This window comes from Coenobita brevimanus, chromosome 17 (assembly GCF_032717465.1).
Source record: "Coenobita brevimanus isolate Jiangsu-jjx chromosome 17, ASM3271746v2, whole genome shotgun sequence".
Classification (NCBI taxonomy): domain Eukaryota; kingdom Metazoa; phylum Arthropoda; class Malacostraca; order Decapoda; family Coenobitidae; genus Coenobita; species Coenobita brevimanus.
The window spans coordinates 9105876-9129953 of NC_136970.1; the positions used below are offsets into that span (position 1 = coordinate 9105876).

The window sequence follows — 24078 nt, forward strand, 5'->3', positions numbered from 1 at the left end:
CTAGGAGTTCTACATACCACACATCTTCATATTCCACTACCTCAGTACTTAATACACATCATTCATATACATTATATGCAAAGACTATCTCATTCAGGACTGAAGAGCTAGTATAAGTGGGGGTAGTTTTTCGTGTCGATAGATCCTGTTGAAGATACTAACGTCAACCTATTTCCTGCCACAGCCAGAGATCGAAGTCAAAGAGAGGTAATCACTTGTGTAACCACCTGGCCACGGTGCTGATCCTGTTTGTAGGAATCTTTTGAAGCATGGGACACTTTGCTACCGAATGCCGTTCCTAGGTGGTCGTGGAATTTTCGTAGTGCCTCGTCCTTATCGAATTGTTTTGTATATTACATCTGCTAGGTGGAGGAGCCAACCATGAACTCACTCGATGTAAAGCTTCCTTCAAGTGATTCTGTACTGACTGGCAAGCCAAACGGTGTCTTATAACCTGATAAACCATTTACTGTGCTGAAAGGTAACCACAGCCAAACAGACGTCTAGTCGTCCAGCAGGTTATGACACACCAACCAAATGTGAGCCATTACTTGAACCACTATTACCACCATCCCTACCATCAGTACTACCGCCCAACCCCCACCACTACCACCATATAATGTCATATGTAATATTATAGGCACTAGTACATATCTCATAGCACAATAGGTACCACTTGCACCACATGCAATACCTGGTGCTGAGTTAAAAATGTACACATCCTCTAACCAGAATGCATACACAGAATGTTGAGCAGACGCTCGTGAACCTTATTATGCAGCAGACACGAGGGGTAACTGCCGAAAGTCCAATTAGCCCATTTGACACGGAAATGCCCTCCAAGTAGTATATATTCCTGGAAATCTGGTCAGAGTGCCAGAGAGAACGACAGAAGGCAGAAAGAAGCTTAGGAGATAGGATAGTGTAGGAGGTTACATTACTCTGCACCACGATATAACTGTCACAATAAACCCCCTTAACCCAAGAGTGTATATAACTCACCTCACCGAAGATGCATGACAGACAGAAGGGCCATCGAGACAGAGCAGCACCTACTGTGCCTCAAGCTAAAACCCCATACCGAGCTATCCAATGCCTCACGACTTTATACTGGTACCACCTACCTCCCTACTTTATTAAACATTACTGCAACCGCCACTGATACAACTATCACTATCACTAGTGCTACTACCACAACTATTACCACTTATACCCCCGCCACCACCTCAGTCACCACAACACTACCAAAGAATTACCACCTTAAATAATATATATATATATATATATATATATATTTGCATGAAAGTGTGTCTGTATGTATGCATGGAAGTGTGTGGGTGTGTGGGTGTGTATATATATATATATATATATATATATATATATATATATATATATATATATATATATATATATATATATATATATATACGGCCTTAATAACCAGGGCTTCGGCCCCAATGGTTGATAGGCCAGAAAAAAAAAAAAAAATTCGTTACCACCACTTTCAATTCTACCACCTCCCCAACCACGACCATCACCTACCACCACCGTCGTCACCACTACCACCACCTCTGTTAATTACCACCAACACTAGCCATTACCACGACTACTGTTACCATCATCACCCTAACCATTACCACCACTACATTCTCCCACCACCACTACCACTACTCCCCCCCACCCACCCCACCACTACTACCCTCAGTACCACTAACGTGCTCTGATGGTAATGGCATCGAACTCGCGCCACTATATTGCCAACAAGGGCCGTAAAAGCGCCGATACGGTAAGCCATAACAAATATCTCACAGTGGCCAAAATACGAATTCGGAAGCTCGGTTCGTTTGACCCACACTCTTCAATCATTCAGTCGGTGCTGCGGAAATACGTCGGATTCGGATTTAAATTTGAACTAAATCCTTTACAGCTATGGCCGTTTTTATGTTCCATTCATGATATACCCAGACGCGCTGTAGATGGACGCCTTCACCTGTTGGCACCGATATGCCCGGGTGGTGGAGCTGCCCGGTTATACAGACGTCCCTATTCTGAAAGGCAGGAGAATGGACTACAGAAGGACAACCTTAGCCTGTAGTCCACTGGGTTCTCGTTTCAGATGAGTCGGGGGTAGCAACAACAGCAGCAACTATCATCGGCCCCTATTACGATGTTATCTGCCTGTCTTTCTGTCTGTATCTATGTATCTACCTGTATCTATCTATCTGTCTGTATCTATGTATCTGTCTGTTTGTATGTATCTACCTATATCCATCTACCTATCTGTCTATCTCTATCTATCTATCTATACTCACTTATCTATCTGTATATTACATAATCAACTGTACCACCAAGTAAAGGGAAGGATATCTCCACTGAACCTTTGTCTAAGGTGGGCCTCTCAAGCTTAGCCTACTCTTTGGCTGCTAGTGCTTCTCCAAACTGAACAAAATTGTCTGGTGTATCTAAATAATTATAATTCCTAGGTGTACCAGTGGCACAGAAAAGGTTATTCCAGTTAGTATGTGAAGCCTCAAAGTGCAAGGACTTGGCTGAACAAAATCATTTGGTGTAAGCATAACACAGTGAACAAATCGTCTGGCATTGAGTCTATAATTTACTCGAGTTAATATTTGAAGCCTCTAACTGCCAAGATTTCTCGCAACTGAAGAAAATCGTCTGGTATTAGGGTAAATAATATATTCTACTGAATCAGCCGCAGCGAAAACTAAAATCGTCTGGAGATAATATTAAAATGGAAAGACGTCAACATTCTCAAGTTACTGGTACGGTAGCAGTGTATGATGTACATGATGTTATTCATACGTGTATGAAGTCGAGGGACTTTGATGGATGGTCGTGGAGTGTGCAGACGTGTTTTTCTGGCTCTCCTCTAGCTGCAGGGTTGCCTCACCGGCCTTAGCTTTTTCTTTTTCTCGCCACTAGGGCGTTTTTCGATAAAGTTAGGTTAGCTAGATCTCATTTTCCTCCCTGGCCTTAGTAGATATAGTAAGTGTCTATATCTGTTTCCTGAGATTGCCTTTGCTTACTCACCTCTGGAGTGTACCCCCCACTGATCGCTCTGGGGTGTGAGTTACACACGGGCGCGTCCTCCCGAGAGTGGTTTGAGAGGGTAATCTCAGATTAGGTGTGTGTTCCCCGGGCAATTCTCCCTTGGTCGTTTTTCTCTCTCTTCCCACTTCCCCCGTGAGGGGGAAGTGGTAACTATGGCGGACGCCACTGCTGCCTCCCTCCCCTTCAGGGGGGGAGGTAGTCCTGACCGACCCCCGACTGTCTCACGGACTGACTACCCCCAGACTGAACGGCCCCAGACACGTACCCGTCTTGACATTGATTTTAGAAATGCTGAGTTTGTACAGATACATGCGGTTGGTCCCACTCCCCTGTCCAGCCTCAATCCCTTTATCATCAAGAAGGTGATTGATGGGTGTGCAGGTGAAGTGGAACAAGTGAAAAACTTGCGAGTGGAGATCTTCTCGTTAAAACTAGGAACTCAAGTCAGGTAAAGGATTTGCTAAAACTGAGCAAGTTCCACTGTTATGATGTTCAGACCACGATCCCTCACTCCATGAATTCCTGCAAAGGTGTGATCACCTGCAGAGATCTTGTGGTCATGGAGGAGGAAGAGATCGTACAAGAACTTGCTCAGCAGGACGTTATAGAGGCACGTTTCATAATTGGATTCTCGGAAGGCAGGAAGACGAAGACCGCCACAGTTGTCCTAACGTTCGGCAAAGTTGCTTTACCTTCAAACATCAGAATTGGTTATGATATTCTTAACGTCAGACCATACATCCCGAACCCCTTGCGTTGCTTAAAATGCCAGATTTATGGGCATCATGAAAAGGCTTGTAGGGCTTCCCAGCCAGTGTGTGGTAGGTGCGCGAATGTGGGACATTCTGCTGAACACTGTACATCTGAGACGGAGTGTTGCTTCCACTGTAAGAATTCTCACTCCACTTCCTCGAGGGCTTGTCCCAAGTGGAAGGAGGAGAAAGAGGTCTGCACAGTGAAGGCGACCGAGAGCATTTCCTTTTACGATGCAAGGAAGAAGGTGAAGGAGTTGCATGCAACTCCCAAGCCTAATGTCTCCTATGCATCGGCGGTTGTGTCCCGTCCCGTGATGTGCACCGTTGAAACACAGACTGACCTAACATTCGCTCCTCATGCCCCACGCCCTACCTCTCAGTCTAAGCCTCCTGTACGTTCCAACTCTCTGACAGACATCCCTATTGCCACTTCATACTCTCAGGCTGCCGCTGCTCCTTCGCAGTCAGTGCGGTCAAAACAGAAGCCTGACAAGTCAGATAAAATTAACTTGACCACCCTCACCAAACAGTCACGTCCTCATGTCCTTCCTGCTCCTGGTCCAGCGAGGGAGAGAAAGAATAGCTCTTCCTCGATGGAATCTGGGAGCCTCGTTATTGATGAGACTACGGAGATCTCCACAAACAAGCACTGGGATAGGTCCCCCGGTAGCCACTCGCCTGGTCGCGGGGGGCATAAAAAGACTAAGCACACTGGCCACCCTTGAAAATCTTAAACCGCCGCATTCACTATACTGCAGTGGAATTGTAGAGGTATTGGGAATAAGTTACATAATATAGCTATCTTGCTTTCACTACACAGGCCAGACGTTGTTTGTTTACAGGAGACGCGCCTGGAGGATCATCCTGATCCTCCACAGTTCAGACACTACCACTCGTATAGAAGATATGAAGGTCACGGAGTTGCCATTTACACACACAAATCACACCCACAAACGGAAGTGATTCTAAATTCTACTCTGGAAGCTGTCGCGTGCAGAGTAAAATTTAATAACACGTATCTGTCTATTTGCTCTCTGTACTGTCCTCCACATGGCCCCATTGATAATGATGCTTTAAATTCACTAGTGGAACATCTCCATGGGAATAAGTTAGTGTTGGGTGATTTTAACGCCCATCACTATCAATGGGGTAGCTTGAGGATTGATGGTCGTGGGGAGCAAGTAGCCGACCTAATACTACAGTCCAACCTCTGTCTTCTGAACGATGGTAGAGCGACTCGTGTAGATGATCGTACTGGTAACTTTTCGGCCATTGACTTATCTTTGGCCTCCCCTGGTATACATCAAGATCTCTCATGGGACCCTTACGACGACTCCTTGGGAAGTGATCATTTACCCATCTGTCTTTCTTATACACGCGACATCATTTTGGACCCTCCACCTCCAAAATTTAACTATAAGAAAGCAGATTGGGGATCCTTCTCAAGGATCGTCAATTTAGATATATCTGGGGAGACCATAGATGTTAAGGTCGAAAATATAACCCAATCCATATTACACGCAGCTGAGGCTGCTATTCCCAAGACTTCTACAGTTCATGCGAAGCATAGAGCACATTGGTGGACGCCGGATTGCCGACAAGCATTAAGAAAACGCAATAGGAGATACAGGATTTTTGATAGTCAGCCCACTGAGAAAAATTTTATTGCATACAAACAGGCACGGGTTGAGGCAAGGAGAATAATAAGAAGGGCCAAACGTGACTCCTGGCGGTTCTTTGTGTCCACGGTGACTCATACAACACCATTACATAAAGTCTGGTCCACTATAAGATTATTAAATAATAAACGCCCATACTTCCCTGTCACAACCTTGCAGGTGAATAACACCACCTATGACGAGCCCATGGACGTTGCTAACATCCTCGCCAGGAGTTTTTCTCATGTAAGTAGCTCAGCCAATTATGACCCGCGTTTCCAACATCATAAACGCACGGCTGAGCTACAGATATTAGACTTTGCCACAGAAGACGTAGACTCCCCGTACAACCAAGAGTTTACGCTAGATGAACTGCTCCTTGCCCTTAAATCCTGTAAAGACACCAGCCCTGGACCAGACACCATCACGTACGGTATGATCCAGCATCTTAATCAGGACAACCTGATTAAGATGTTAGCATTGTACAATGAGATTTGGGCGTCTCGAACATTCCCAAACTCATGGCACTTTGCGCACGTCATACCGATACCCAAAGAGGCTGGTCGTCTTATGAATCCCACTTCATTTCGTCCTATTGTGTTGACTTCTTGTCTATGTAAGGTCATGGAACGTATGGTTAACAATAGGCTTCTTTTTGTTTTAGAGTCGAAGAATTTGTTAACCCTTTAACCGCGGGGCGTCACTTTCGTGACGCTTGGGAGCAAGGGATCATACCGCGGGGCGTCGCTTTTGTGATTCTGTGTTATTTTGAATTCACCCGGGCTTCCAAGTGGGGGCTTGTATCATCTATCGGTACTGCCAATGTCCAACACTAGTCAGCACTCCTAATCTCATCTGTACTCCCATCCATTGTTGACAATTTAGCCATTTCTCCCCGTTCTTGACTCCCCTCCCTACCCCCCCTCCATTACCCTGTCCTCTCGCCTGCCCGGCCGTGCTACGCTAAGTAAATCTTCCCTGGAATTTTTCACTGATTTCATCCATTGAAATAAGCCCTATGTCCTATTCTTATACCAAATAATATATACAAGAAAGAAATAAGGTAAGTGAGAGTGCCATACACCTGGAATTGGCTAATTATCACCTGACAACACCTCACGTGCACTCGTTCGCTAATTTTCGCTGTTTTTTTCCCCTTGAAATATGCCCTATAATCTATTTTCGTAATAAATATACATGTAAGGAGGGAAGGGAGAACCCTAAGTGATATTTACATTCACCTGGAACTACCTAATTTATAATGTATTGTCTAGATTTCCTGCCAATCATATCAGTGCTAGACAAAGCTGTTTCAAGATATAACATTGGTAGCTCTGAATATATATATATCTCCTAAGTAGGCCTCTAATCTATTTTCGTAATAAATATACATGTAAGGAGGGAAGGGAGCAACCTAAGTGATATTTACATTCACCTGGAACTACCAAATTTATAATGTAGGCTATTGTCTAGATTTCCTGCCAATCATATCAGTGCTAGACTTAGCTGTTTCAAGAAGTAATATTGGTAACTCTGAATAACCCCTAGCAGGCCTCTACGCTGGTGGTCCTCCGTTATCACTCAGTTCTCTCTCAACTTCCGAAGCGAGAGTACGTATGTTTCTTCTTGCTGACTTCAAGGCCTTTTTTCACCCCCATGCAAATGGCCCTGTGACCTTTACCCCCTACTAAACCTCGTGTGGAAAGAGGTAAAGGGCTGACAATTGATAAAAGAGTGACTACGATCTTTCTATTGAGTAAAACAGTGCAAGTGGAATTGTAAATAATGTGTAAATAATGTGTAAACAGCAAGTGAAAGTAATGAATGTAAATATACGTGAACAATGGAAAATAGTTTTATAAGTTATTTCAAGTGACAGTGCACAACACAGTGTAAATAAAATAGAAATGTAAATAACGTAAATAAAATAGAGAACGTAAATAGAAATGTAAATGAGTAGTATTATAAGAATACGAGTATATACCCTAGGAGTAATGAAAGTGAAAGTTTCACTCTAGCATGTCTGAATGCTATGAGTTATGAGAGTGAAGATGAAAGTGACATTCACCCTCAATGCCAGTATACAGGACGAGAAAGTGAATGCTACGTATTTTACTGAAAGAAATTGAATCCCTACAGTGACAATAAACTAATACTACTGAAGGAAACTTATGGATAAAGACTATAGATATATATAAGTGTTATATAGTAATAGAAATATAAAGTGTGAGGGGTTTTATGAATAATAAATGACAGACTACCAAGAGCGAACTAGTGCCAGTGCGACGATCAGACGCGCTCGTAATTTCCATTGCTTTCACAGTTTTTTTTTTTTTTAGTATGGATCCCAAACTACTTGAAAATTGTAGAATAGTGTTTATAGTGTTTGTATCTGGCTGTGGTAATCATATTACGGGTTGTCGGGAAGTGTAAAGTGGAGACTTCGTTACCCTACTTCAGAGGTCTCCACAAGTCCTACGGTAACCGACGAAGGCTCAACAATCATTCCAGGAGAAATCTGAAGGTATGTGCCATAAGCATATATAATTTTATTATTCTAGGACTAATAACTGATTTTTGGCAAATATTTTTTGAGAGTCTGTCGGAGCCCAAATAACCCCGCGGCAGACGCAAGTCATTGGTAAACAAGCCCGCGGTGTAGGGGTTAAATGATCAACAATGTGGCTTCCGTAAATACAGAAGTTCACTAGATCATTTAATGAATTTGGAGCATTGTATTGCAGAGGCATTTGCCAATAAAGAATTCATGATAGGGGTGTTCTTGGACATCCATAAAGCCTATGACATGACATGGCGACACGGTATACTAATGAAGCTCTATGCTTATGGTTTAAGAGGAAATTTACCTGTTTTTATTTCAAATTTCTTAAGGGACAGAACTTTCTCTGTCAAATTGCCCCGTAACGTAACATCGGATATATTTATCCAGGAAAACGGGGTGCCACAGGGAAGTGTGCTTAGTCCTACTTTATTTAGTATTATGATCAATGATATTCTGTCATCAGCTCCCATCCCAAGGAATCTTAAATACTCCCTCTACGCTGACGATTGTGCCATATGGCACTCTTCCTGTAATGCACAATTTTCGGCTGGGCGGATTCAAGCAGCCCTTGACTCCGTCCACCAATGGGCCTTGCAGTGGGGATTTAAGTTTTCCGTCTGTAAGTGTGCCGCTATAGTCTTCACTAATCGTAACGTACCTAATTTGTGCTTAACTTTGGATAATCAGGCGGTACCTTTTCAAAATTCTGTAAAATTTTTAGGAATACATTTTGATCGAAGAATAAATTTTAAATTTCACGTTAATACTTTGCTTGCTCGTTGTGATAAACCGTTAAATGTCCTCAAGTACCTAGCAGGTACTACCTGGGGTGCCGACAGAAAATCTTTATTAATGGTGTATAAGTCCCTTATTTGATCGAAGCTAGACTATGGCGCACAGGTGTATGGCTCGGCATCCGATGCCACGCTGAAAGGATTGGATGTGCTACAGAATAAATGTTTGCGAATGTGTCTTGGAGCCGTCCGGTGTACCCGTGTGGCTCGTATGGAAGTGGAGGCGAATGTGCCTCCCCTCCGTATTCGCCGTGACCACCTGGCCTTGTCCTATAGTGTAAGGACATTTAGAAAAAGTAATATCGGCAATGTGGCCTGTACCCCCCTGCGTCAATACCACCACCTTTTGCGGGGGGTGCGTCGGCCACTTGCCGTTTGCCTCCACTTACTGACTCAGGAGCTTGGTGTGGACCCCAGTGACTGTGACAAGTTGGTGTTAAAAAATATAGCGCCTTGGGAGCCACCTGCCTTTACTGTTGATGTTACATGGCTCCCAGCACCAAAGGCCAAGGCGCCGGAGGTGGAGGTCCACCACTTGTTTCGTAACATCATCATTCGTCACTTGGGGTCCCACCACTTGTACACCAACGGCTCCAAGTCGAGTGAATGTGTGGGTGCAAGTGTGTGGTCGACTGAATGTGCCCTCAGGTATCGGTTGCCGACTCATACATCTGTGTTTACCTCAGAACTTTTTGCCATTGACAAAGCCATAGACTATGCTCTCAATTCTAGGCATGATTCATTTGTCATATTTTCAGATTCAAAATCAGCCCTTCAGGCAATTGCATCTTGTATTACGGACTCTCACGAGATCCAGGGCCGCATCGTTAATAAGTTGCATTCATGCAACAAGTCATTCACGCTGATCTGGGTGCCTGGTCATTGTCGTATCTACGGTAATGAGCAGGCTGACTTACTTGCAAAGTCGGCTGTAGAGCTCGAGGAGACTTGGGACGTTCCTCGTGATCCACGGTCGAGTCTCTCTCTCGGAAAGAAATCAATAAATCTTCTGTGGCAAGGTCAGTGGACCAGACTAAATATCCCAACCTGTAAGCCGTACCTGGGAGACTGGGATACCGCCAACCGCCCCAGTCGCCTGGAAGAAAAAGTGTTGGCACGATTACGGCTTAATGCCACCGTTGTAACACACATGAAACCTTATATGGAAAGACGCTTCCCACCGCACTGTGACATCTGTGATGCGGTGTTATCTATCAGTCATATCATCCTGCGCTGTCGGCGATTTATTCGTGAACGTACTTCACTTATAAATTACTGCGGTGCAGCAGACGTCCCCTTCACCCTTTCCACCATCCTGGGTGATGGGGACATTGTTATGACTGATAAATTGATGGCTTTCTTGAGAGAGACCGGACTGATCAGAGTGATGTGACTTTTTTACTGTGTGGTTGTGGTTTTTATCAACAGTAAATATGTATATATTGTAATATTAATTAGGGTTGACAGTTGACATATTTGAAATAGTTCCTCCTCCCACTGATCTCTTTCTAATATAGATGTCCCCTACATTAAGCCAAGTTCCTCGACTAACAGTCACCAGCTGATGAGTGCAAGTGTGCAATATAGAAAGGTATTGGGCACTTGCAGTCGATGGTGGTCTGCTGGCCGAGGTTCTTCACTTTTTGTACAAATTATGTAAATACATTATATTATCTGGCTTAAGTTATTCTAATTAGGGACGACAGCTGACGTATATGGAAATGTTCCTGACTCGTCTGGTTCCCTTTCATATATTGATGTCCCCTATATTAGGTTGTGCCTCGACTGACAGTCACCAGGTGATGAGTGCAGGTATGTCATGTAGAAAGGCATTACATATCTGCAGTCGATGGTGTTCTGTTAGTCGAGGTATTTTTACCATTAGTGTAGGTCTAGCTATTTGTCGCTGTAGGATTTAGTATAGGTTAGCGATTTGTCTGTTAGGGTGATTAGTTTTAGGGTCTTTACATTAGGTATTTTAGTTTATAAGTAATATAAGGTTAAAAAAAAATAAAAAAATAAAAAATAAAAAAGATAATGAAAATAAAATTACAAAAAATAAAAAATAAAAATTATTATATATATATGTACGTGTGCATGAAAGTGTGTATGTTCATATGCATGGGTGTGTGTATGTATGTATGTATGTATATATATATGTTCATGTATATATGTATATATGTGTAAATATATATACATATATATAATTTGCCTTAATGACCAGGGGCTCCGGCCTCAATGGTCGATAGGCCAAAAAAAAAAAAAAAAAAAAAAAGTATGAAGTCACACACACCACAAAGCCAGCCAGGAGACAGGACGTGTGTGCTGGGCAATCCCCAGGTCCTGTCCTCCCCACTTTCTATTTTCTAACTAGCCCATGCCCCACTGACCGGGCTAATGTATGGCCTGGCCTGCACTATATGTGCAGGAAATCTTTGAACGAACGAACGAACGTGTATGAATTATTGAAGTTTTTAGTAGTAGTGAATGTCATGGTAGCTCTCTAGATCAGTGTCAAACCAGGCAGAAGCAGTGACAGATAAATACTGCGTTGTTGACATGATTCAGGTTGGCTACTCACTAGCATGCAAAACACGAATTCAGTTTTTTTGCATTTATTTATTTATTTACATTTACTTTTCTGACAATCAACCATAGCAGCGTTTTTTTCTGCTTTCATCAGCGGGATCAGTTTATTCTTTTTTTTTTTTTTTTTTTTTTTTTTTTTTTAGGAATAATCGGTGGTGTTGGTCAGGATACATTATTTGAGGTACTGGAGTAAGTGGGATATAATACAATATTTTTGTTTGACTGTTAGTAATTTCTTATCTCTTGTTTTTCATTTGTTTTATTTATTGTCTGGTTTCCTGAATTACAGGAACACAGTTAGCGTATCATTCAGTATAGTCACCAGAAGATGATCGAACATCGAATGAATGGGTTTGTGTACCAGTATCCATCACAAAGTTGAAATTCCCATCCAAAGAATATCAGCAGTCTTCCCGGGTATCATTCTAGATACAATGTCTAGTGAGTGTCATTACTCCTCCCTCTGTCATGCCAGGTGACATACTGGTATGTCACAGGGTCACTGAATGACACGCACCATTACATCGAGTCATTGGGTTGTATGAGTTTCAGTGGTTGAATATTCTGGACTAAGTAAAATGCTGTCTGGCAACTGTAGCGAGGTCAGGCGAGTTTTCAAGATACCGGAATCCCGATTTCACCCCACAGGTATAAACACTCAGTCATACTTACACAGTGGCATAGCAAGCCATCTGACCCTGGAGGGGGTGTATGGGGAGACATGAGATCAGTGGGGAAGGGCAATGTGTGTGTGTGTGTGTGTGTGTGTGTGTGTGTGTGTGTGTGTGTGTGTGTGTGTGTGTGTGTGTGTGTGTGTGTGTGTGTGTGTGTGTGTGTGCTATTACCACATTGCTTCTGCTGCCAATGGCCAAGATATCACATGCAACGTTTCAGAAATATTATAACAGTTGAGAATAAATTATACTATAACTTTAGTACGGTATACAGCACGTCCAAAATCCTTCGGAGTTCAAAAATATCAAATACCGAGATAAAGGATTAGATACGGATATACTGCAAGGCATATTATATAAAGATAATATACGTACTGTACATTTTGCTCACCCAGAATGATCATTATGTATATGTTATGAAATGTTCAAGTTTCCAGTATTCATAGAGACTGTACTGCGAAAATTCAACATAGCCTGCACTGAACACAGATACTTCACAACAAAAAGTCATGAGTTCGCACCGCGCCCCGGTAAGCTGTCATGCCGGGAGAGGTAGTGCTCTCCTGTCACCTAGCTGGTTGTAGCAGTCGTGGTTCAGTGGGTTAGAACGCTCTGGCCGACGAGTCTGAGGTTCGAGTCCACCCAAGGTTCACTGGTAGACATAAGGAAGGGCATCTGGTCATACAGCGCTACACGCTTCAAAACCAAAGTCCTCCACCCAGGGGCAACGCCTTAGCCCATATCGACAATAGGGGACACGACGTAAAACTCTCTCTCTCTCCCTCTCTCTCTCTCTCTCTCTCTCTCTTTCTAATCCTGTGTTGCTTTATGAGGAGCGTAGGAGTTCGGGGCTAGGCAAGATGGTCTTGGCATTTAAGATTAGAGTGACCAGATTCACTCATCCCTGAGTGGCATTACGTGAGCAATAAACCCCAAACATCCCTTGGATATAAAACTGCACAGGCTTAGTCCCACTGAGCGCCTTAATTGCTCACTAAACCACCAGGCGCCATAATTTGGTTATATGGTTACCACCCAGGATAGTAAATGGTTTCCTGGCGTACAGGAAGCCATTTGGCATGTCACCCAGTGTAGAGTCACCTATAGGCTGAAGAAGAGGAAAGAATGAAGGAAAGAAAGAACAGTGTAAAGTCACCCGTAGGCAGAAAGAAGAGGAAAGAACGAAGTAAAGACAGAAGTGGAAGGAAGGAAGGAAGGGAGGAAAGAGCAGTCACCCGAGGGCAGCACTACATCGACTGAGTGGATGGATGGTGAGCGCCCCCACCTACCACATTATCTATCTATCTATCTATCTATATAAAGGTGGTTGAAAAAAAAATTCATCCAAATATTTCTCCACAGAGTTGTTTTCATGTCTTACAGTCTGTATAGCCTTTCTGGAAAAATTGGTGCTATTCTATGAAAAGTTAGAGGTCGCCCAACTTGGCACTATTCCTACATTCAGCTACTTTGGTCCAGAAAACAGTGACTGATTTTCATAATGCACATAAGATTTATTACAACTTTCAAAACAAAATACATATCTAAATGTGACCATGAAGTTCTTTCATCAACTGGGTTATTTTCCATTCATCAGTGTTTTCTTGGATGCTGTGGGCAACTGCTTTTGGTGGTTAGCCACGAGTTGCAGGAGATACTGTTTCTGGTCCTCATTTCGGGTCAAGGTGGTATTGTAACTCTCGGTGAGAGCGATATCACGCCCTGCTACGTCACTGGCAACCTTCATCATTTGTGCAAGTCTTTCACGATCTTTGTAGTGAGCATCTCCGCGCCATTCCTTTGGGTCCTTCTGAAGGAACTGATGCGCTTCTTCTTGCCCACCAACCTTCAAGGAATCAAAAAAGGTGAATGTCTTCTTTTTGTCATAATTGATGACGCCAGGTCAGGTTGGATACCTGTAGTGGGCTTTTTTATTCTTCTCGGACATGCATCACCTTGGGGGCGCCGGAGGTTTTGAACCATCCTTTTCTTAGTATCGCAATCAATCCTGTCATCAAAAAAGGCTAACCCAATGAGGTACTCTGACAGGTACCACAGGTGTCGACTTAGAGCTCTCATAGCCTGCTGATCAACTTCTTGTATGGGGTAATTGTCCAGTATGTTCAACAACTCGATGTCGTTGACAGGAGCATGTGTATCCTTTGGTGCTTCATGCCAGTACTTGATGTTAATCAAGCTGACAAACAGAGCCATATGGGTTACTTTGCATTTCTCACTTGGTGGTAGCTAAAATGTTTGCCAAAACGGTTATACTGTACTTTTAGCGAGTAAATGCCCTTTGCCATCCACCTGGCATGATGCATGGGCCCTGCAGCTGCATTCCTGTCTGAATCATGTTTTCGATCCAATGCTCCGATAACTTCTGACGATTTGAAAATGTTATTGGTGTCGCCCTTTTCAAAACGTTTCGAGTGAGGGGCATCAGTTCCAACTATCTGTCCAACTCTCTAATGCAAGAGTTAACCGTTACTCCCAGTCCTTCATTTATGCAACATGTCAACTCTGGAACTGTCTCTCTTTGTCTGTATTTCCTACTGCCTATGATCTCCAGTCTTTCAAACGCAGTGTGTCCAGACATCTCCAAATGAACGGATCTTGAATTTGGCTCTCTTTTGTATTGTTTTTCTTTCTTTCTTGGAGGGAACATTTTTGCGGGCTTAGCCTTTGGATCCTTCTTCCTCGCATAAAAAAAAAAAAAAAAAAAAGTTAGAGAATGAGTGCAACTAACAGGTTTAAATTCATCTTCATCTTCCGAAGAGGATGATGAGGACTCAGCAAAAAATGTTGAGGTGTTTGCTCCTTCCAGCTGGTGCTGTTTCAGCTGATATCTTGGTTCATTTTTCCGTGATCACTTTTCCTGGTCCTATGCGTCTTTAGTGCCAGGTAGTGTTCGATAAACTTTGAAAGTTTCCAGACACAAGCATCGATCCTCTGAGTCGGGATTTAAGCCCAGTCCCAGATCTCTGTAACCGTCTGACAAGTCAAATTCACACTCGTTGGTATTGTTTTGTGCTTGATCGACATGGTGTACTGCACTAGAAGGAGTGCGTCCAACCATGTAGGTAATCTGTGTCTTGGCAGGTTTCCAGTTGGCTTCCCTAAAAGCCACACACCAGGATTTGTTCTAGTTCCAGCCATTTGACCTGAAAAAGAGACACAAGTTTGAGTATTGCTTCCGGTAGGAAAATACATCAGGGTCTGAAAAATCACGAAATACGGTCAAATTTAAGGTTTTACTTTTGATCAAAAACCTATTTTTCAGATGATGATCGTATTCGTGATGAAGTCATTAAGATAAAAACACAAGAGACTGCTACATCACCTAAACTGCTCTACTGGGAAGTAAAATGGAAGTAACATGTATACGCAAGGCTCTGTTAGCTCATGATTATCACAATATGGATATTTAGGCGACCTCTAAATATTATTAAATCATGCTGTAATTTCGCCCATTGTTTTGCAGGTCTATGTGGACAAAAAACATGCTTGTAGAGAATGTCCATGATCTCTTCGATTTTTTGACCTACTAAGTTGGACCACCCTAATTTATATATATATATATATATATATATATATATATATATATATATATATATATATATATATATATATATATATATATATATAGTGGCGACCATCATCCACTTACTTGATGTAGTGCTGCCTACTTTTTCCTTAGCCTTTATCATTCTTTTTCTGTGCCTGCCCTTCTCTCTTCCTATTTCTCCCATCTTTTCTGTCACTACTTATTGCTTTTCTTTCCATTACAGGTGGCTTTACACTGAGTGACAAGCCAAATGGTTTCCTGTAAGCCAAGAAACCATTTACAACGCTGGGTGGTAACCATATAACCCAACCATACGTGCTCCCTACGTGTCAAGTGGGTTGGTGGAGGGTTAGTGCCCCTCCCTGAAATGGCCACCCCGTACGGGATTATGGCATCTGGCAATAGATAGATAGATAGATAGATGTAATGAATAATTCCCAGCATCACATACCGTAATTAATAGACTAGAACTAAACAACATCAGGTGAAAAGCATTTCCCAGAATATCTAAATGGAATACTTGCATAACAATAATGTAAAAAGCTGGTATTAGTTCTGCTTAAACTCAAGCTCCGGGCAGGGTGAGGCGAGGCGAGGTAGAAATTCCGTGGTCAAAAGGTGTTGCAGGAAAGGTGAGGGTGAGTTATGAGGGGGTGAGGTGGGATAGGGTGGGGTGCGTGCTTTTTTCTTTGGGTGCACTTAGTCATCCAGTCATAATGGCAGTGTCGGAGCGAGTTCAGCGAGAAATGATTTGGCAACGTTTCATCCTCACTTGGGAGTAGGTGAACGAGTTCGGCTAATCAAACCATACAATCACGAGAAAAAGCTGTGTTTTGACATAAAACCAGTCTATACCCAACAGCTTAGGCCTAACATAATGTTAGCCTACCACAGTACCTTATTTGTTTGGGGGGATGACGCAGCTGTGACGCATCAGAGTCATTTCTCAAGGCACTCAATCAGACTGAGGGCGGGATGGGGGTGGGGTAAGGATGTGTGGGGCGGTGAGGGGACAGGGTTCTTTTCATCACGTTTTTACTTTGTTCAGTTTATTTCAGCACTAGGTACAGGATGCTAGTGATGTGCAAACGTACTACCATTCCTCGTATTAGCTATAATGGCAAAAAAACTGCTTAAAATTTCCAAGGTCAAGTTGTCTGCCTGTGCTGAATATTATCAACTGGAAGATGACAGAACAAAATGCAAGTGTTCAAGTCACGCCACCCATCTGTACAATGTTGTTCACTAGGGTAAAATGAAATGTGCATAAAACAAGTCATACCCCAGGCCAAAAACCTGCATGAAGTTATTATTATTATTATTATTATTATTATTAGTTTTATTATTCATTACTACTTTTATTATTATTATTATTACTATTATTATTATTATTATTATTATTATTGTCATTATTATTATTCTTTGTTATTAATGTTTTAGTTGATATTCTGCTTTATGGAGATTAGCGATCTTTCCAGCGTAAAAGCATAACTGAATAGATAATGCTTACTGTATACCTGCTGGCTAGGTCCCCAATCATATTTCACAAACACTGATGTAACAAGTTAAAGACTCAAAGAGCCTATACCCCCGCGAACGCCTATACCAGGTAATTCAAATCACCACCAAAATATATTCAGCGCTTCCTCTGTCAATGATCTTTATATCCACAAAATTACACTGAAATCCATTGAGAACTTTTTGTGATACCTTGTGGACAAACAATAAAACAGACCTGAACTGGGACTCGAACTCGGATCACCACCAATATTTAATCAACTCTTCCTTGGCCAGTGACCCATATATTCAGAGTTGCATTGTCATCCACCATTAACTTTTATATATGTGGACAAACAAATGTAACATGTTGGCCCATAGGCTTATCATCAGGAATTCGGGATATTGTAAAAGACTCCTTACGACAACTGGGTACATTATTCGAAGAGGGCTGTGCTACTCTCGCGCAGTATAGTTGATCTCAGTCTCTCCTACTTTCATTCAGAGAGAGGTAAATAAGCTTTCGTTTACCCAGTGCCATCAAGTTATGCTGAGTTAAGGAATTCTCTGATGTGTGCACATAAAACAGTTTCTCAGCTTTCTCTTTCTGAGTTTGCTAATTTGGCGAGAGGAAACTGTCAGCGCCAATCACCACATTCAAGCAGCGTCTGAATCATGAAAACTCAGCAGTAAACATCCTCTCATTTACATTTGTCTCCCACTTCTAAATTGGAATGGCAAATTTACGGGCCCATACCATGTGATATTATTTAGTAATGGTAAAAAATTTGAGAGTAAAGACCCGTCATCTGAGAGTAAATGGGTTCATGCAGATGATCTTAAGGGAACTCCCAGGTACTTCAAATTGGAGGAAAATCAGGAAAAATAATGTATCTATTCTTCTTCTTCTACAGTATTTCCTACTGTTCCTTTCAAGTCTCCTTCTGCCCTTGCTACCCCTTCATCACTTTCTGCTCTTCCTGTTAATGAGAACAGACAAAATCTTCGCACAGCAACTCACCCCACTGTTGCTTGTGTTCTTTCCTCCACCTGTCAGGACCAGTGTAGGGAGGTTCCTTACATACAGCTCCACTCAATAGGGTGGAGTCAAAGGCTTTTCGTCTCATTAACTCTCCTCCTCTTACTGAATCCCTTCAGCCTCTGTCTCTTCGCCGTTCAGTTGCATCTTTATCTCTTTTCTATCACTACTTCAATGGTCACTGCTCCTCTGAACTGTCTGCTTGCATCCCTCCACCTCTACGACGGGCGCGTAGCACTCCGTCTAGCAACAAGCTCTCATCCCATTTCTGTCCAACTCTCTAATGCAAGAGTTAACTGTTACTCCCAGTCCTTCATTTATGCAACAGGTCATCTCTGGATCTGTCTCCCTCTGTCTGTATTTCCTACTTCCTATGATCTCCAGTCTTTCAAACGCAATGTGTCCGGGTGTCTCGAAATGAACGGATCTTGAATTTGGCTCTCTTTTTTTTTTTTTTTTTTTTTTTTCTTGGAAGGAATGGTTTGCCGGATCCTGGCCTTTGGTTCCTTCTACCTTGTATAAAAAAAAGTTAGCTGATTTGAATATTAATCCGAATTCCTTTTATATGTAAGATGTTGTGGAGAGTGTGGACAGCCTTGCTGGCACTAGCTGCATTCGAATCATCTCTGGGTGATGAGGATGGGGTCCTCCGCCAGGGTCATTGGTAAAGCCCTGGGGACAAGTAAAGTTAGCGGAGGACGTCATCTCAGTCCGTAATGATCTTCAGAGTTTGATAAAGTCACACAAAAATTTCCAAAATATGCTAGTCAACTGCCCACCATACGATCCCTACTCACTTCCTTAGCAGACAAACATGTGAATGGATCTTTCTGGGTTCTGGCGTATGAACCTCTTCAGTGGAAACTTGTTTGAATCGAGAAACCTTATTAGCTGAAATGCCTCACTGCCACATTGTAGCCCTGTTGGAAGATCACGTTCACATGTAAAGCGAGGCCTCTTTGATTTCGGAGGTAAAGTCCTTGGTGGTGTTTTTGGCTTAGCAGCATCTAGTGATTTGTCAGCTTATCATGAACAGCTAGAAACATTTGATTCAGGTTTGGAAGCACAGCATAGGCTGCTGAATGTTCACCATAAGTTACTAGGTAACACTGTCACACATGTGAATGAAATGGGCAGTCAGATTAATAAATTTTGGGATGTCTTAGAGAAATTGAATGATAAAAATAATGTTGTCAAAGAAATATTGAATATCAGCCTTCATCTTGTATCATTGTCTCGTCCCTCCGGTCACTGATGTTACCAGTAGTGGACTTCATTCACCTGCTACTAGATGCTGCCAGTGGTCATGTTACCATAGACCTTGTCCGGATGTCAGGTCTTCGTTTAATTTTGGAATGGGCCTACATCTTACACAAGCAAACAAACATGGGCGAATACATAACCAACGCCAGCTTCGTTGGGAGAGGTAACCATTATCAGAATAAACGGACTCAAACTTTCTATCCTATATCTAAATCTGTCCACCACAGCCGACGAGGTTCATTAAGAACTAAACCATCCATCCATCCATCATCCAATCCTACGTTGCCCCATGAGGAGCGTAGAAGCCCGGGGCTAGGCAGTTGGTCCTGACATTTAAGATGAGAGTGACCAGCCTCACTCATCCCTGAGTGGCATTACATGAGCAATAAACCCCAGTCACCCCTTGGATATAAACCTTCACCGGTTCAGTCCGACTGGAGCGCAATAATTACCCACTAGACCACCAGGCGCCAAAATTTGGTTATATGGTTACCACCCAGCGTAGTAAATGGTTTCCTTGTGTACAGGAAACCATTTGGCTTTACAGTGTAGAGTCACCCACAGACAGAAGGGAGAGGAAAGAATGAAAGAACTAAACCAACTATGATAAACAAAAGCCAGTGCTGGTGCACCGCGGAGCTGGTGTGAGTGTCTGTGTGTGTGTGTGTAATATATATATATATATATATATATATATATATATATATATATATATATATATATATATATATATATATATATATATATATATATATATATATATATATATATATATATTTTAAACTGCTTAATGCAGTTTATCCACAGGTTTCATTTAGGTTCATCTTTAAAAATTCATATACTATTTGATCCTTTTTTAGGTATAATGATAGAATCCCTAAAGCCTTATGCTCTAACATTGTGTACAAGTTTAATTGTTCCTACTGTAATGCAGGTTATATTGGGAGTTCTATTCGAAACCTGAAAATTAGGATGTTCGAACACAAAGGCCTGTCATATAGAACCACTTTACCACTCTCAAACCCTCCCTTCTCGGAAATTAGGGAACATTCATTAGTTTCGGGTCATACATTTGATCTGGATGATTTTGAGATTTTAATGACAAATAATAATAAAACTAGGCTTAGAATAGCGGAATCATTGTTTATACATGACTTAAAGGCTTCACTGAATACCTATGGTTCTTCCATTTAATTATTTACCCACTGATTCACTGATTCGATTCAACAGTGTCATACAGCTCAACCAAGTTTACTTTTCCACAGACTTTCATCTACTGATCAGTTGCTTTGTGTATTTTTTTTTTTTTTTAATGCGAGGAAGAAGGAACCAAAGGCCATGCGCCCGCAAGAACAGTTCCCTCCAAGAGAAAAACAAAATACAAGAGAGAGTCAAATTCAAGATCCACGGTGTAGACGTGTGTAGGTTAGATTTTTAGTAATTTTATGAATGGTTTATCTTCTTTTTTTACTACTTTTTAAAAATTTAATTTGTATATATTTTATTGGTTTTATTAATTTGTGAATGAGGTTTTGGTGAAACTTCATTTTCTAATTCATGTTACGTATTTTAGTTTTGTCTGATGATGAGGTTGGATTTCCTCGAAACGTCACTGAAATAAATCGTGAACATGGCCCCAGTCCATCGTCTCCTTGTCCTGGTCTTCAGTTTTATATACTGTATGCCATCAGGTTCCCTACTGGATCCTCAGTTGTTAATTCTCTCTCTTTCTCTTTATCAGATACTTGTATAACCTATTATCCCCTTCCCCATAACCACCAACATTTTCACAGGCCAGATAAAAAACACTGAACCCATCATTACTCCCCGTTGCTAAACAGACTGAGCGAAGTGGGGAAGCCCATGATTTTCGTAATACCATCAAAGTGGAGCGAAAATGTACTGACATGACTCATTACATCACCAGTGCATGACTCTAACACACACACACACACACACACACACACACACACACACACACACACTTCAAGCATATATGTGTGAGTTAATGTTTTACTGGGCACCAAAATATCAGACGTTGTTGGTTTGCAATTGATTTAAAATAAGTGTGGTTTAGAAAATTACAGCAGGTCCACCTCCAATTTCAGGCCAGGGTTTGTAAAATACAGCTTGGTATATGAAAGGACGAGGCTCTGGTGGCTTTTAATGTGAAGGTGACACGAAACACATAAACCGCTTTTGTACATATATACTTAGTTTCTTATTCCTTTAAGTCATACCTCGAATCTCGTCCTCGGCAGTCGCAGCTTATAGACAGAATCCTTTTATAATTTTCAGGCTATTCATATATTAAATGTATACTCATGAGACAGATTTGGTGTCTGTTTGTAATAGAAGGGAAAAAGGTTGGTATAAGTTTTGTATGATCACTGATGTACCTAAACCCTTTTTGCGTTAACTTGGCCTAAAATTGCCATATCTTTATCTTCAGTGCTGAGATATACATGTAAATTAACACTAGAATATGATGCTAATCACGAAGAAGTGTTATGCAAAACATATGTAGCCGTTGTATTGCTTGAGTCTGCCACGGAGCTTCATGATATAAGCTGCAAAAGGAAGAAAATCTTTGCCAAGCTAAGGTAAAAAGAGTATAGTCACCCAACAAGGATACAAAAGAGACTTTAAAAAAAAAGCAATTAAAGACCAGAGTCAGACCCGTCACAATACTCGTATTAGGATTAGGTATGTTAAGTTGGGTACATAGTTCTGATATGTTAAGACAAGATATATTTATCTGTATATCTGTCTATCTATCTAAGTAAAATGTAGGCCTACAGATATTCCATCAGGAATTCAGGTTATTTAAAAAGACTCCCACGTCGACTGTCTGCTTTACTGGAAGAGGACCGTGATACACTCTCAGGAGTCTAGCTGTTCTCAGTCTTTTAATTTAGTTGGGAGAGAAGTAAGTGAGCTTCAGTTTGCCATCACGTTACGTTGGGTTAAGGAAATCTCAGGTGTATACACATAAAACAGACTGCTCAGCGTTCTCATGCATAGTCTGAATACTTGTATAGGAAACTGTCAGCACCAGTCAGCGCATTCAAGGATGCTCATGGATCATCAAAACACAGCACCATACATCCGCTCACTTAAACTGCATATTACATTTATCTATTAATTTACTTTCGTACCTATCTACACTCAGCTTCGTCAGCATAGAATCTTTCCACTCTCAAGCTAACAACAAGCAGGGACCCCCGCCCCCTCTCCACACTCCAGGCTGTTAGTCACATGAAGGTCGGACTGGCTCAGAATTGCAACAATTTTTCCTCCCCCACCACTTCCAGTTTTTGCAAATGTGGATTCGTGTGTGAACTGATATCCAACAGCTCTTGCAGGGTCGTATTTGCAAGCGCACCGGACAGATTATACTCTTATTTTTGCCAGCTTGCATTCAAAAAATTTTTCTTCTTGGCTTTGTAGTTTTTGTGAATGGAAGGGTACGATGATGGAGGCAGATTTTCATGAAGATGGGCTTTAAATGAAGGATAGTATGTGTGGTATAATGGACGGCAGAAATGGTAAAATGACGAGAATAAATGAACATACAAATTGATAAAATCTCTATCTATCTACATATCTAGGCTGCTTCCCCCAAGGAAAGGGAGGTAGCCGAGACAGGACGACACACTCCCCATTTACTCATCCATTCAAACACATTCATTCGCATCTTAGCCCCAAAGGGGAGAACGGACAGATCCTCACCGCACCACACCGCACAAGGGTCAACTGCGCAATGCAATCAGTGAGATCCGCAGCAGGGCCCGACAGCAGAGCTGGTCTACCCCTGCCACATCATAACAGACCCATCCCCTTACCCGCACCTGACCTGACTAGCTGATCAGACCAAATGCGGGAGAATATCCCCTCAGGGCTGCGTCATCACTTATCCATTCACAATTTCTCTCCATTTATTTCTGTTACGCACAGCCACTCTTCCTTGCTCAACAGACATCCCTCTCGCATCCAGCGCTCTCATCACACTGTCCATCCATCCTATTCGTGGTCTTCCTTTCAGCCTTCCACCTCTCACATCAGATCTAGTTATCTTTTTCACCAATCGTTCATTATCCATTCTCTCCATGTGCCCAAACCATCGCAACACCCTCTGCTCAACTCTATCAGCCATCTCCCGAACAACTCCAGTTTTGCTTCGCACTTCCATCATTTTGCACTCGATCCATATGCGTCACTCCACACATACTCCTCAGACACCTCATCTCCATTACATTCAAACTTTTCCTCTCTGCTACACTCATATTCCATGTTTCAGCCCCATATAACGCAGTCGGTACCACAACACCCTCATACAGCCTTCTCATTACATCCATTCTAAGCAAACGACATCTAAACACTTTTTTCATTCCTCCCAGCACCTTTCCTACTTCATTTATTCTAAACTTCACTTCTGCATCTATTCTTCCATCCATAGCAACATGTGACCCGAGCTATTTAAAACACTCAACCTCCTCAAGCAACTCGCCATTCAAAACTATATTCATCCCCCTGCCATCTACCAACCTCGTACACTTCATCACTTTACTCTTATTCTCATTTACTTTCAATTTCCTCCTTTCAC

General features: G+C 42.0%; 1 protein-coding gene across 1 annotated transcript in view; it reads left to right on the plus strand.

Moving 5' to 3' along the window:
* The window catches only part of LOC145391245 (lachesin-like), a 188454-nt gene that overhangs the window by 158018 nt on the left and 6358 nt on the right, over window positions 1-24078 (plus strand). The window lies entirely within an intron of this gene.